Source organism: Pygocentrus nattereri, chromosome 22 (assembly GCF_015220715.1).
Source record: "Pygocentrus nattereri isolate fPygNat1 chromosome 22, fPygNat1.pri, whole genome shotgun sequence".
NCBI lineage: Eukaryota > Metazoa > Chordata > Actinopteri > Characiformes > Serrasalmidae > Pygocentrus > Pygocentrus nattereri.
In genome coordinates, this window is record NC_051232.1 from 21135439 (window position 1) to 21152122 (window position 16684).

Consider the following 16684-nt stretch of genomic DNA (forward strand, 5'->3'; position numbering starts at 1 on the left):
CTCTCATTCTCTCTCTTTCCCTCTATTTCTCTCTCTCACACTCTTAGTCTCTCTCTCTCCCTCTATATCTCTCTCATTCTCTCTCTTTCCCTCTATTTCTCTCTCTCACACTCTCAGACTCTCTCTCTCCCTCTATATCTCTCTCTCTTTCCCTCTATTACTCTCTCTCTCACACACACACTCAGACTCTCTCTCTCTCCCTCTATATCTCTCATTCTCTCTCTTTCCCTCTATTTCTCTCTCTCTCACACATACTCTCAGACTCTCTCTCCCTCTATATCTCTCATTCTCTCTCTTTCCCTCTATTTCTCTCTCTCACACACACACACTCAGACTCTCTCTCTCTCCCTCTATATCTCTCTCATTCTCTCTCCCTCTATTTCTCTCTCTCACACACACACACTCAGACTCTCTCTCTCTCCCTCTATATCTCGCTCATTCTCTCTCCCTCTATTTCTCTCTCTCACACACACACACTCAGACTCTCTCTCTCTCCCTCTATATCTCGCTCATTCTCTCTCCCTCTATTTCTCTCTCTCTCACACACACACTCTCAGACTCTCACACTCCCTCTATATCTCTCTCATTCTCTCTCTTTCCCTCTATTTCTCTCTCTCACACACACTCTCAGACCCTCTCTCTCCCTCTATATCTCTCTCTTTCCCTCTATTTCTCTCTCTCTCTCACACACTCTCAGACTCTCTCTCTCCCTCTATATCTCTCTCATTCTCTCTCTTTCCCTCTATTTCTCTCTCTCTCACACACACACTCTCAGACTCTCTCTCCCTCTATATCTCTCCCATTCTCTCTCTTTCACTCTTTCTCTCTCTCTCACACACACTCTCAGACTCTCTCTCTCTCCCTCTATATCTCTAGGGATGTTTATTTATTTATTTTCTTTCTTTCTTTCTTTCTTTCTTTCTTTCTTTCTTTCTTTCTTTCTTTCTTTCTTTCTTTCTCTTTCCTTCTGCTGCACCGTTTAAAAGGCTGAGCCACGTGGCACTGCGACGCATGGGGTATCTTTTCTCTCCTTCCTCTTTTTCTCTCCCCCTCTCCCCTTTTCGCTTAAAGACCAGGACGACACGTTTAAAGCTCAGCCTGCACTTTCTGCGTGAATATTTAGGTCTCCGTGCGCCGCAGCCGCTGATGTTTGAGCGGGGTCTCGTCCACGCGCAGTGAAACCGTGTTGTTTCACTCTGTTTGAATGGCCGGTGTTGACTTAACCTTCACATACGCGATATCCCGCGATGTTGAATGGCTTCTGGTCCAGACGCGGTGAAAACGCGTCTTAATTTGATCCCGGGTGTTTGACTGAGCAGCTGCAGTCGCCCTGGTTTCAGGTGGTCAGATGAAGGACGTGTAGAGCTGTAGAAGCCGAAACGTGGATTTCTCACAGCTGCGGCATCATTAGAGGCTCTGGACGAAAGAAGCGGAAGACAAACCCTCGCATAAAGAGCCGCTCAGTCGCAGTACCTGCTGCACTGGACAGGCGACGGCGGCAGACGCATCCAGATGCATCGCGATGATGCTGTGATCTGAAAGCGGCTCTCCGGTGAACGAGCGATCACCGCGCTGTCGCGAGTTTGTTGGCAGTGTGAACGCAGCCATGTTGCCTTTATGTGGAGCTTGTGGAGGTTTTTGTCACCTTCCTCGCTGTGAAGAATGAATAAAGCATGTTTCCCATTTACTCCACTGTGCTCATTTCAGCACCACGGACAGGAACACACTCCAAGAGTGGCCACAGTATCGAGCCCACACGAGGCTGTGTGACTTGTGATTATAAGCTCAACAGGCTACACTACACACTAATCAGACAATTACAGTAGACTATACAGCATAACTACATGATATACAGTACTATCAGGATCTATCTGTCTGTCTATCTATCTATCTATCTATCTATCTATCTATCTATCTATCTATCTATCTACATACATACATACAGTATCTGTCTCAGCTACTCATCAGTTTGGGGGCGCATTTATCACATTTTTCATTTCATAATGTGCCGAATGTTTTCAGTCGTGACAGGTCTGGACTGCAGGCATGCCAATTACACCGGACTCTTTTACAGAGCCATGCTGTTGTAATACCTAAAGAATGTGGTTTGACTTTGTCTGGCTGAAATAAGCAAGGCCTTCCCTAAAAAAAGACACCGTCTGGATGGCAGCATATGTTGCCAAAACATGCACATATCATTTAGCATCAATGGTGCCTTCACAGATGCACACATCATCCACGCCATGACATGCCATGATGTCCGTGCCAACAAGTGCACCCCAACACCATCATGAATACTGGCTTTTGAACTGTGTACTGATAAGAAGCTGAGTGATCTTTAGACCAGAAGATACAGCGTCCAGAAAGAACGTCAAATTTTGGTTTGTCACAGAACACATTTCCACTTCCCCTCCGTCCATTTTAAAGCAGCTCAAGCCCAGAGAAGGTGCCAGCATTTCTGGATGCTGTTTATTTAGGGTTCCTTCTTTGTGTTTCAAAGTTTTACTTTCATTTGTAGATGCAGCGCCTGTTTTCACAGACAGTGGTTTTTTCAGAAGTGTTTCTGAGCCCATGCAGTGATTTCCATGACAGAATCATGTCTGTTTTTAAAGCAGTGCTGTCTGAAGGCCCAGAGATCAGGGCCAGCACATACTGGTTTTTGGCCTTGACCCTTACATACAGAGATTTCTTCAGATTCTCTGAATCTTTTACTGTTATTATGTACTGTGGATGATGAAAAGCTAAATTTCTTTGTTATTTTATGTTAACATTATTTTTGAATTGAAGCACTATTTGATTGTGCAGCCTTTCATAGAGCGGTGAACTTCTCCCCATCTTTACTTCTGAAACACTCAGACTGAGATGTTCATTTATGTGATGTTTTTTTTAGCATTAAACAACTTTACCAGCCTTTTTATCTATCTATCTACCAGCCAACCAATCTATCTATAATTACATATCTGTAATACACTCCAAAAAAGTTGAGAGAGGAGCATGTTTACCACTGTGATACATCACCTCCTGTCCTTTTAGTGCACTTAATTGTTCTAAAAGCAGATTCTTCTGTTGAAGAAGTCTTCAGCTGTGCAACCATATGGGGCCTTTGTTGTCATATTTTGAGCTTAATAAGACACAGGTTTTCAATAGGAGACAGCTCTGGACTCAAGACAGGCCCATCTAGCACCCACACACTCTGATTATGCAGCCATGCTGTTGTAACACAACAGAATGTGGGCTGCCACTGTCATGTTGAAATAAGCATGGACATCCCTGAAAAAGAAGACGTCTAGAGGGCAGCATGTGTCGCTTCAGAAAGAGTTCAGCGGTAATTTGAGCTTTACTCTGCTAATCTGGATGATCCTTTTCTTCTCTGGCCCAGAGAACACAATGTCAATTATTTACATAAATAATTGGAGAAGATGGACTTATCAGACCACAATACATGTTTCCACTGTTCATTTCAGATAAAGTCATGCCCAGAGAAATCAATAGTGTTTCTGGAGTTTGTTCACATACCACTTCCACTGTGAGTACTACAGTCCTACTTGCACTTGTGGATAACGCCCAGTGTTTATTGATCATGGTTGTCAAAGAGTGTTCCCACACCACTGTGGTGGTAGCACACATATAGCATGTTGGTTAGCATGGCACAGTGCCCTCTGAGGGGTCGAAGGTCACTAACATTCATTTGTGGTTTATAGCTTTGCCCTTTACACAGAGATTTCTCTGATTCTCTAAATCTTTTGATGATGTTATGCAGTGTGGAGGGTACCTAAAGTACCTAAGTACCTAAAATCTTTGCAATCTCTGGTTATGCAGTTTTATTTTTAAGTAGAGAAAAGAGTTCAGAGTGCTCACAAGTCAAGGTTTCAACACCAGCACCAAAGGCAGGCACAGACATGAGAGGACTGACCATATCAGATTCAAAAGAACAGTTTCAGCACCACTGACGGTGACACAAATGAGAGGAACTGACCATAGTTTGTCAAGATTCTTCTTCTTCTTTCGCCTGCTCCCTTTAGGGGTCGCCACAGCGGATCATCTGCCTCCATCTTGCCCTATCCACTGCCTCCTCTACTTTTACGCCAACCATCTCCATGTCCACCTTCACTACATCCATAAACCTTCTCTGAGGTCTACCTCTTCTCCTTCTACCCGGCAGCTCCATCTCCAACATTCTTTGACCAATATATCCACTATTCCTCCTCAACACATGTCCAACCCATCTCAAACTGGCCTCTCTGGCTTTATCTCCAAACTGCTCCACCTTCACTGTCCCTCTGATCTGCTCATTTCTAATCTTGTCCATCCTTGTCACTCCCAACGAAAATCTCAGCATCTTCATCTCCGCCACCGCCAGCTCAGCCTCCTGTCTTTTAGACAGAGCCACAGTCTCCAAACCATACATCATAGCAGGACGCACTGCTGTCTTGTAAACCTTCCCTTTCACTCTTGCTGCTATCCTTCTGTCACACATCAGCCCTGACATCCATCTCCACCCACTCCATCCTGCCTGCACCCTCTTCTTCACCTCTTTTCTACACTGTCCATTGCTCTGGATGGTTGACCCAAGATATTTGAAGTCATCCACCTTTACGACCTCTACTCCTTGCATCTTCACCTTTCCACCTGCCTCCCTCTCTTTCACACACATGTATTCCATCTTGTCTCTACTGAGAGACTCAGTAGACTGTCTCATTCCTCTCCTCTCCAGTGCAAACCTCCACCTCTCCAGATTCTCTTCCACCTGCTCTCTACTCTCACCACAGATTACAATGTCATCTGCAAACATCATGGTCCATGGAGCCTCCTGCCTGACCTCATCTGTCAATCTTTCCATCACCATTGCAAACAAGAAGGGGCTCAAAGCTGATCCCTGATGTAACCCTACCTTCACCTTGAAACCATTTGTCACTCCAACTGCACACCTCACCACTGTCTCACTATCCTCATACATGTCCTGCACCACCCTAACACACTTTTCAGCTACACCTGACTTCCTCATACAGTACCACAGCTCCTGTCTTGGCACCCTATCATATGCCTCCTCTAGATCCACAAAGACACAATGTAGCTCCTTCTGATCTTCTCTGTACTTCTCTACCAACACTCTCAACGCAAAAATTGTATCTGTGGTACTCTTTCTGGGCATGAAACCAAACTGCTGCTCACTGATCTGAACCTCTCACCTTAGCCTTGCTTCAACCACTCTTTCCCATACCTTCATGGTGTGGCTCATCAACTTTATACCTCTGTAGTTACTGCAGCTCTGCACATCACCCTTGTTCTTAAAAATGGGGACCAGTACACTGCTTCTCCACTCATCAGGCATCCATTTACATTTACATTTACAGCATTTAGCAGACGCTCTTATCCAGAGCGACTTACAAGAAGTGCTTTGTCAATCTAGAGAAAGTATCTTTGCTAGTTACCAATAGCTTAGAGAAAAAGACAGTCCTGAGCTCAGATACTGCTAGAGACAAATATGTCACTGCAGACACCAAGAGAAAAAGAAACAGAGTTGAACGCAGAACTCTGTGCCATTCAATGCAATAAAATAACAATAAGATACAATACAATAAATAAAATAAGTGCAGCTTATAGTTCAATGCTCATTTAAGTGCTGTGTAAAAAGATGAGTCTTCAGTCAGGCATCCTCTCACTCTCCAGGATTTTGTTAAACAACCTGGTTAAAAAGTCCACTGCCTTCTCTCCTAAACATCTCCATACCTCCACAGGTATGTCATCTGGATCAACTGCCTAGTTTGTCAAGATTGCAGACAACAATAGACACCAAAGGGGTCTCACCATGAGCTCAATTTTTTTCAGACTTATGGACAGAGGCAGACACAAATCTACTTACTGTATGGTTTCAGGAACACAGACAGAGACAAACACACAGGGGTGGTGGTTGGCTGTATGGTTTCAGGACCACGGACAGAGACAGACACAGGGGGCCGACTTTCTGGCCTCAGGACCATGGACAGAGATAGAACACACCGGGGCTGACCGTATTTTTCAGGGCCACGGACAGAGACAGACACAGAGGGGGCCGACTGTGTGGTTTCAGGACCACGGACAGAGACAGACACACAGGGGGCCGACTGTATGGTTTCAGGGCCATGGACAGAGACAGACACACAGGGGACCGACTGTATGGTTTCAGGGCCATGGACAGAGACAGACACACAGGGGACCGACTGTATGGTTTCAGGGCCATGGACAGAGACAGACACACAGGGGACCGACTGTATGGTTTCAGGGCCATGGACAGAGACAGACACACAGGGGACCGACTGTATGGTTTCAGGGCCATGGACAGAGACAGACACAAGAGCAAATGTAAAAGAGCAAACATTGTACTGTACAAACTACAGAGACTCCAGTCATAATCACCTTAGAAGACTCCATTAATGAAGAAAAGGCATGTTAAAACTCACATGAAGTTCAGTACAGAGCATTTAAAGAAGACCGAATATTACTTGGAGAGTGTGCAAAAATCAGAGACCATGTTTTAATTTCATTTCCAGTCAAATGGCCACTATGTACATTTTAAATATTTTACTGAAAATTACACATGCCTCCCACAATGAGTACAGTGGGAGAAATAAGTATTTCGCTTCATCAATTTTAAAATTAAACATATTTCTAATGCAGCTATTAACTAAACTCCAGACACTGTATTACCTTCATAAAACTACACAGCTGATAAATCTTAACATTCTAATCCATGCGAAAGATGTGCAGTATGGCACAGGAAAACATATTGAACTCAGTAAGAAAAAGCACTTATCCAGCTGATAAGTTCTCCAATCAGTGCTAATAGAATCAGTCGGGTCAGTGCCCGTCGACAGGTTAGTACCTCACTCTTTAAAAAAGAGGTGGCCGTGTATGAATGCACATAAACAAATCATATGTCACCAAGCAATCTCATGACGGGTAAGACGGAGGCTCAAGACCTTCACAACAAGATAGCTGAGGAGCATAGCAATGGCACTTGCTACCAATGGGGCCATTATCTGCTAGTGGAAGGAGCATCACTTGACCATTAACCTTCAACCACATTCAAAGACTTCCTCAAACAAATTTTTTATTATTTTCCACAAAGAGATCTAATCTCACACTCTCACACACACACACACACACACACACACACACACACACACACACACACACACACACACACACACCCATACACACAAGAAAACAGACAAATTATTACTAGAAATTGCATAATTCTGATAACAGAAAAATATGCATTGCAATTACATTTAAATGAAAATGATGAATTAATAAATAAAACAAATAAATAAACACATAAATATTTCCAAATTCCATTTAGAATAAAATGTTGCAGTATTGCCTCTCAAGGTGGACCTTATCTTTTCCATAGTATGAAAATGTATGACATCACAGAGCCACATTGAAATGGAAGGGGGTTTTGAAGACTTCCATAGTAGCAATATGCGACGTCTTGCCAGTAGAGATGTAAATGCTAGTATATCCGACTGAGCTCTGTTGAGCAAAGGTAAATCAGTGGAAAAACCAAATATTGCAACAAAAGCGTTCTTATTAATGTTGGCTCCTAAAACCTTTCTCATAATCTTAAAATATTCAGACCAAAATTTGTGTAAAGAAGGACGAAAAAAGAAGTTACATGGAGTGGCATCACATTTATCACATTGATCATTGACAGCATTCGGATAGAATCTGGATAGCTGGGACTTAATTAGATTGACTCTATGTAATACCTTGAACGGAATCAACTGAAGTCTTGCACAAAACGATCTTTGTTTATGGCATTGTCCCGCCATTGCTCTGTGAATCCTTAACCATTTCTGACCAGGCTTTCAGAAAGTTAGTCAGAAGACTAACCCAAGACCTCCACAAAGACCTGAAAGCAGCTGGTACAGTCACCACAGAGAAAAGAACAGGCAGTGCACTCCATAACCACAGTCTCCATTTGCCTGGGAAAAGTCCATTATTTAAGAAAAGGCATGTTGAAGCTTGTTTGAACTTTACTACTGAACATTTAAAGAAGCCTGTAGAATAAGGTATGATATTACAAGATTCAAACCTTTCAGCAACAATATGATGTGCCATGTTTGGCTCTTTATATGACCCTAAAAAATAACACACCTGAGGTTCTGAAGTGGAAGTGGTTCTGAAGTGTCCTGGTATGGGGCTGTGTCTTTCTTCAAGGTACTGCTGGTTCTTCCAGGGTAGATGGATAGAGCCGTGTACCCGAAAATTCTTGCGAACAATCAGGATGATGAGGAGATATGGGCTGATCTTTCAGCAGGCCAATGATCCAAATCATACTGCAAAGAAGACTCTCAACTGTTTGCAGACTCACCAGACTTTAACAGTAGAAACTTTGCATAAGTTTCTGAAGATGATAATTCACCAGCAGGCCGCCTAAGATTGAAAGACTGTGTAGAAGAATGGGCCAAAATCTCTCTGACCACTCTGAGGTTCATTTGTGCAGGAAGCATCATGAAGCTCGCATCGAAAACAAAGGCTCCTCCACCAAGTAGCAAGTAAATTTCAGGTAGCATGTCCAATGTTTTTGTCCTCAGTCAATCCCCTTTATTGTACATACCTTTTTTATGGTTTGGCATGTTATGATATCTTTAGCTGTGTATTTTTATTGAATTAAAGTCAATGTCTGGTCTAAATTATTGAAATGTTGAAGCCAAATTTAAGGAAAACTGAAAGGGCCTTGGGGAACACCATGCTACTAAACTGAATGTCAATTTTATGTCTAGTTGACATACTGAGTGAAACATATATTTTGGGCAAACTGTTGCTTTGTGTTTGGTTCTTCTCTGCTTTATAAAGATGATGCAAATACTTTTGAATATACACCTGTACTTTTATTTTCTTTGTTCCTTTATCCACCTTGTTTCCATATGAGGATTTGGATACAGGTCTCCCACACAGCACATTCAACATTCAAACAGCAGTTTACTTTCACTGACGTCCGTAAACATTTCACTACATCAGATCAATGCTTTGCAGGGTTTACACAGCATTTCAAACAGGAGAAAACTTCATCCAACCCCACATTCAGGCTTTAACCACACTCTGTATCCACAAATGCACACTTCATTAGCGCTGGCAACAGACTTGAGAGAGAGAGAGAGAGAGTTACCCGTGCCTTATCCGATAGAATGACATGCCTGCATTACACCAAGTGTCCTTGAGGATGGGAATTGGGACGGGACCTTCTCTCCACTGTAGGGTTGCAGAGCGTGATCTTTCCGAAGCTTGTAAGAGGACCGTGTTCTGGAGCTGCATCAAATCCTTTTTTCCATGAGCTAAAAGAAAGGATTGAGTCTAAATGGAGATCCTCTCTGTTCCTGAGGACATGAGGCCTTCAAGAGGCTCCTGTACAAGGGCCCTCTGCCCAAGCACTCTGGAGACCCTCAGTGGAGGATCCTACAGTGTAATATGTAACTGCTGTTTCAACACGTTGCATTTTCTGTCAAAACCCCATCATAGTTTTTCAAGCTTTCCTTGCCTGTCTCAGGTTTTAACCCTGTTTGAACTGATCTCTCAGAGGGTTGGGTTTTTTGTTTACTTGTATTCTGTTTATTTTGGGGTGTAAGTACACAGAAGCTTAGAACTCCACATGTACTTTGGCCAATTTCCTAGTAGAATAAGCAGAATCAGCAGTATAGTACTGGTTTGGGCTGGGGTTTGGAGGGCAGGGCATGGTTATAGTGGCATTTGTGGAATCACACGTATGAGTGGAATTGCTGTTCTATTAGAGCTCTCAGAATGTTTCTGGGTTGGAGGAGAAGTGAGGTGTTGACAGAGGATTAGTGTCTGTGGATGATACAGGAGTGCTGGTGTTTCACTGGTGATTTATCCTAATTGGGGTCTGTTTTCCTCTCACTCCTTTTTTATCCCTTTAATATGCAGACCCTTCATTTAATGTGATGCTTTAATAAAGGGGTTTAATCAAAACCTCTTTCTCTCGTTCTCTACCTCTCTCTCTATTTCTTTATTCTCTCTATCTCTTTTTCCCCAATTTCTACACATCTCTTTCTTTCTCCCTCTCTTTATCTTTTCTCTATCTCTTTTTCTCTCTCCCCATCTTCCCATTATTTCTGCATCTCTCTCTCCTCTCTGTCTCCCTCTCCCTCTCTGTCGCTCTCTTTCATTCTCTCTCCCTCCACCCCTCTTTCTCTCTCTCTTTCATTCTTTCTCTCTCTCTTTCGTTCTTTCTCTCTCTCTCTGGACAGAATATGGCTCAATTTGTCCACATCTGTGATGTGAAGAAATGAGGAAAAACACAATTTTTCGATCACATCAAATTTCTGTTTAAGCCATTCAGATTTTAAAGAATAATTTTACAGTCTTACACAACCAACATTCACTTTTCTTCCAGTGATTTTTCAGCCTGTTGGTGTCTTGAATTGATCTGGATCTGAAAGACACCAAAATAATTCAGTTGAATTGAAGTGAAAATTAAGCTTTATGATCCACTTCATCATTAAATTGAAATGGAGATGCAGAAATTTATGATGCATTGTTTCATTTTCTAAGGAATCAAATTATGGCCAAATCTAACAGTCACTGAATCATTTTCTATTGAATCAAAGAGGAATCAAATCTGACATTTTAGGAATCACTGAATTGTTTAATAATGAACCACAAAAGAATCAAATCATGGCCAAAACTGAGATCGTAGAATGCAATGAATCATTTCCTAGTGAACTGTAATGGAATCAAATCATGGCCATGAGAATATATGGTGCAATTCTTTTTTCAAAAAGCTCTATGATTGTATGAGGCGCTGGATTGGGTGCAATGAATCAGATCAGAATTGTACACCAGTAAAGCAGAACAAGGATCATGTTCTTGTTTTCTTCCTTCACCTTCAGAATTCCCATCCCCCCAGTGTTGTTTTGCTCCAAAAGGTTAAGGGTCAAAGCCCTTGATCTTTCTTCATTTTAAAGTGGCACTCGAGGCTGCAGTTCTCCCTCTTTCTCCATCCCCTGTTCATTCTGCCCCCTGTTTCCCTCTGCGGTGGAGGTGAAATGTCAATAGTGTTTGCGCTAATGCGTTATCATGCTCCGCATTTAAAGAAGAGCGGCGGTAGCGTCCTGAATGGGAGACAGGTGATTACAGGAAACCAGTGGTCGGGGGAGGATAAAGTGTCAACTATCTGCCTTTGACACCGTCAAAGCAGATAATGGGGATAATTATGGTAAAACACTGCTTTACAGGCACTGTTGCCAGTAGACAGAGCACTGTTATAGATATAGGATGCTGCACTGTAACTGCCACAAGTTCAGCTTATTTCTACTGGTTGAGTCCTTCGTAGTTGATGTGAAGTGATTCATTATAGAGATTCACATTTCTTTACAGTAGTAGTGGTAGGAACCAGGGGCCACAATGTCTACAGCACAAACATTGCCATTTTATTTCTTATCCAAAACCACCACTGAACCTACACGCGTGTGATGTTTTATATGGAATGTTGATGATGGTAAAATAGTGATAAATCTGACAACACCCTTTTAACACCCTGCGTGTACGTCCACCATTAAAGGGGACTCACTTTTGCAGGGCTTGTGCATGTTCATTTGGGTATCTGGAGTGCCAGTCACAAACAGAGAAACAAGACAACCCAAGCAGTTTTTTTGTGGACTTGACAGATTTGGTTACACTTACTACACCAAGGTGAGACTCAGTAGAACTGTACTGTCCCCCATCTGAGCATCTCCACAGCTTCAGTGCTACCTTCACAACCCATTAGCAATTTCCTGCCAAGCACACAGTAATACCTGGATTCAGTCAATCCGAAGGGTCGAGGGTCCGGCTATGTTGTCATCTGCATGTGAGTAGACAACAATTATTTTTGATGGCAACGTCCCAGCTAACCACTTTGTGTCTGACACCAAGCTAATATTAGCTTACTATTGCTCAAATTTTTAAATGGTGCAGCAGTTACACAGCCTTTTCACATTTCTGGGCTCCTACTTCTGTCAGTTTCTTTTAGCAGGTAATTTAGTTTCCAGTTGAACCAGAAAAATGGCACAGTCCAGCCTTTAAGGTTGCTCATTGCCGTGACTCTAAACAAAAACAGCCATATCTGAGATTTCACGATTTTCTCAAATATCAAAATGGATCCAGTCATTGTGAAGGGTAGAGGATCCCAGCGTTTATGTCTGCAGCTGTCACTTTGCTGAGAGCGACGTTTACAAGACCCCTTCAGGTCGATGTATGCTCAGGGATGGTGCTGCATCCTGCTGTTTTATACAACACAGCATGAGTGTTCTTGAAGGAAGTCTGCTTCCCATTCAAAATTCATTTCCACTTTAAACCATGACATGCAGGCACCAGAACGTAACTGCAGCACCATTTAAGGTGGAACAGCATATGTGGACAAGATGCCAACTTCAGCTTCATCAGAACACCAACTGCTTCAAAGCGGAGAGGTTTCCTAATACTGCAAAAGCAGCATGACTAACAAAGCACTGCAGCCACAGGTTTAAACTCATTTGTTAGTCAGTGTCAGTAGCTGACATCTTTGATTAGCCAACTCGGTACAATAACGCTCTCTCAGCTCTCCCTTGGCTCCTGGCCGTAACTGGGTCAAACCTGTGCTTTGTGTGGTCTGTCGTCCTTTTTCATTGATCTGGACGGTCTGACCCACATTGTCATCTCCTCCTTCACAACATTTGAAACTACATGTACAAATAAAATATTGAAATATTAAATGATGAATATTAAAACAAGCCAACAGTTTCCAGTCAGGTCAGCCAGGTTAGCTTGCTAGGTTAGCTAAACTAAGTGGGTATGTTAAAGTAACTTTCCATCCATCCATCCATCCATCATCTTCCACTTCTCCGGGGTTCGGGTCGCGGGGGCAGCATCCTGAGCAATGAGGCCCAGACCTCCCTTTCCCCAGCCACTTCCACTAGCTCCCTGGGAGGGATTCCGAGGCGCTCCCAGGCCAGCTGGGCGATATAGTCGCGCCAGCGTGTCCTGGGTCTTCCCCGGGGTCTCCTCCCCGGTGGACTTGCCTGTGACACCTCCCTAGGGAGGCGTCCAGGAGGCATCCTAACAAGATGCCCGAACCACCTCAACTGGCTCCTCTCGACGTGAAGAAGCAGCGGCTCTACTCTGAGTCCCTCCCGGATGACCGAACTTCTCACCCTATCTCTAAGGGAGAGTCCAGACACCCTGCGGAGGAAACTCATTTCGGCCGCTTGTATTCGCGATCTCGTTCTTTCGGTCATTGCCCAAAGCTCATGACCATATGTGAGGGTGGGAACGTAGATCGACCAGTAAATCGAGAGCCTTGCCTTATGGCTCAGCTCTTTCTTTACCACAACAGACCAGTAAAGAGCCCGCATCACTGCTGACCCAGCACCAATCCGCCTGTCAATCATCTGCTCCCTTGTACCATCACTCGTAAACAAGACCCCGAGATACTTAAACTCCTCCACTTGAGGCAAGAGCTCATCCCCGACCCAGAGAGGGCTCTCCACCCTTTCCCGCGTGAGAACTGCATGAGTAACTTTCCTTGAGAGTCAAAAATATAATTGAATAATTTGTAAGGAATCAGGCGGCACGGTGGCGTGGTGGGTAGCGCTGTCGCCTCACAGCGAGGAGGGCCTGGGTCCGATTCCCCGGCTGGGCGGCCAGGGTCCTCTCTGTGTGGAGTTTGCATGTTCTCCCCGTGTCTGCGTGGGTTTCCTCCGGGTTCTCCGGTTTCCTCCCACAGTCCAAAGACATGCAGTCAGGTCGATTGGACATGCTACATTGCCCCTAGGTGTGAGTGTGTGAGTGACTGTCTGTGTCTGTCTGTCTGCCCTGCGATGGACTGGCGACCCATCCAGGGTGTATCCTGCCTTCCGCCCGATGACTGCTGGGACAGGCTCCAGCACCCCCCGCGACCCTGACGGAGAAGCGGCTTGGAGAATGGATGGATGGATGTAAGGAATCATAATAGAATCAAATCATGGCCGAATCTGACATATGATGAGTCACTGAATCATTTTCTACAGAATCAAAGTGGAATCAAATCATGGCCAAATCTAACATTTTAGGAATCTCTGAATTGTTTCCTAATGAATCACAAAGGAATAAAATGGAGATTTTCTGAGTCATTGAATCATTTTCTAAAGAATCAAATTGGAACCAAATCTTAATTTATGAAGGCCAGCCTGTATCCAATATTCTTCTGGTGTGTGTTGTGTGTGTATTCTTCTATAAATCCGTCTACATCACTTCCACGTTATGAAATGACTGGCAGGCCAACCGGATGTGTTTTTATCTGCTTTGTTGCTATTTCCTTTTAATGGCTCCAGAGAGTGAAAGGGGCCTATTCTGGTCAGGTGTTAGAGTAATAACTACCACACCATTTAAGGTGGAATAGGAAAATTCACACAAGAAGCTGGCAAAAAGGAAATCAGCTTCTGTCTTGTGTGTCTGACTGCTTTTCCAGCCTGGGTCAGTACAACACAGAAACCTTTACTAATAGAGGAATCAATACCAACTGCCCATGGCAAAATGGTCTGTGCTGTGTTTCTTAGTTCATATAGCATAGCTAATGCTAACACCTGAGGTAATATATTAACATAGATGTTTTCTGCAGGATCCGCAATAACATTCATGCTATTTGTTTGTTAGTTGAATGTCTGGAAGCTGAAACTTATTTTATCAACATGTAAATAAATGCGTACTCATGTGGGCACACCCTGCAGAAGAGTGGGGCGGGCTGAGCAGCGGACCAATGTCATGTAAAGGAACTGGCACTCAATCGGCCTTCCTAAGCAGGGCTGTTTAGACAGGGAGAGAAGGCCGCTGTGGTGTCACAGACATTTCATTAAGTCCCCAAGAAACTGCATAAATTTGTGGAAAAGGGGTATATCACCTTTAATAAAAGCTCATTTTGGTCAAAACCTTCCACAACTACTGTAAATCAGTGTCTCAGACATCAGGCAGCGTTTTCATAACCATTTTATGCATTAATTATGAGCGAGCTTTTAAAGGCGAAGGCCTTGTTCCTATCACCACTGTTCTGATTCCATTTAATCATTCTGAAATTTTGGAAAATTGCTGGAACTGCCCTTAGTTCATTCTGGTAAAATGGTGCATGGTCTCTGTCATTACCATCACATGGCTGTAAATATCCATCGTTTTCTCCTGCTTGATTCACTCCATTATGGCCTTGATCCCGATGAAGCAGCCAGACCAGATCAATGCTACGCTGGGGTCAAAGGTCAAAATGAAAAACAGAGAAAAGGTCAGGTGAAATATGGAAAAGGGACTCAAAAGGAGCTCACGTCACATCATATTTCAGCTTTTTAAATGAAACAATAACACTTCATCTTTTCACAGTGAAAGAATAAAATTGTTTCATTTATACTTCCCGGCCACTTTATTAGAAGCCCCTCCATGTTTCCAATAAAGTGGCCAGTGAGTGGAAGTACAAGGTAGGTGTTTCTAATAAAGTGGCCAATGAGTGGAAGCACAAGGTAGGTGTTTCTAATAAAGTGGCCAATGAGTGGAAGTACAAGGTAGGTGTTTCTAATAAAGTGGCCAATGAGTGGAAGTACAAGGTAGGTGTTTCTAATAAAGTGGCCAGTGAGTGGAAGTATGAGGTAGGTGTTTCTAATAAAGTGGCCAGTGAGTGGAAGTACAAGGTAGGTGTTTCTAATAAAGTGGCCAGTGAGTGGAAGTACAAGGTAGGTGTTTCTAATAAAGTGGCCAGTGAGTGGAAGTACAAGGTAGGTGTTTCTAATAAAGTGGCCAATGAGTGGAAGTACAAGGTGGGTGTTTCTAATAAAGTGGCCAGTGAGTGGAAGTATGAGGTAGGTGTTTCTAATAAAGTGGCCAGTGAGTGGAAGTACAAGGTAGGTGTTTCTAATAAAGTGGCCAGTGAGTGGAAGTATGAGGTAGGTGTTTCTAATAAAGTGGCCAGTGAGTGGAAGTATAAGGTAGGTGTTTCTAATAAAGTGGCCAGTGAGTGGAAGTATGAGGTAGGTGTTTCTAATAAAGTGGCCAGTGAGTGGAAGTACAAGGTAGGTGTTTCTAATAAAGTGGCCAGTGAGTGGAAGTACAAGGTAGGTGTTTCTAATAAAGTGGCCAGTGAGTGGAAATATAAGGTAGGTGTTTCTAATAAAGTGGCCAGTGAGTGGAAGTATGAGGTAGGTGTTTCTAATAAAGTGGCCAGTGAGTGGAAGTATGAGGTAAGTGTTTCTAATAAAGTGGCCAATGAGAGAAAGTATAAGGTGTTTCTAATAAAGTGGCCAATGAGAGAAAGTATAAGGTGTTTCTAATAAAGTGGCCAATGAGAGAAAGTGTAAGGTGTTTCTAATAAAGTGGCCAATGAGTGGAAGTATAAGGTAAGTGTTTCTAATAAAGTGGCCAATGAGAGAAAGTGTAAGGTGTTTCTAATAAAGTGGCCAATGAGAGAAAGTGTAAGGTGTTTCTAATAAAGTGGCCACTGAGTGGAAGTATAAGGCAGAATTAGAATTAAATTTTCTATTTAATATTAAAAGTTGTAAATGTGCCCAAAAAATGATATATAGGCAGGTCAAATAACCATAAATGGATAGTAAGCGATCATATCAAATACATCTCATTATGAGATTGTTTAAGCATATTATAAGACTTCTCATGCATTGATAGGTTGACCGATGCATTGGTGAGATTTAAA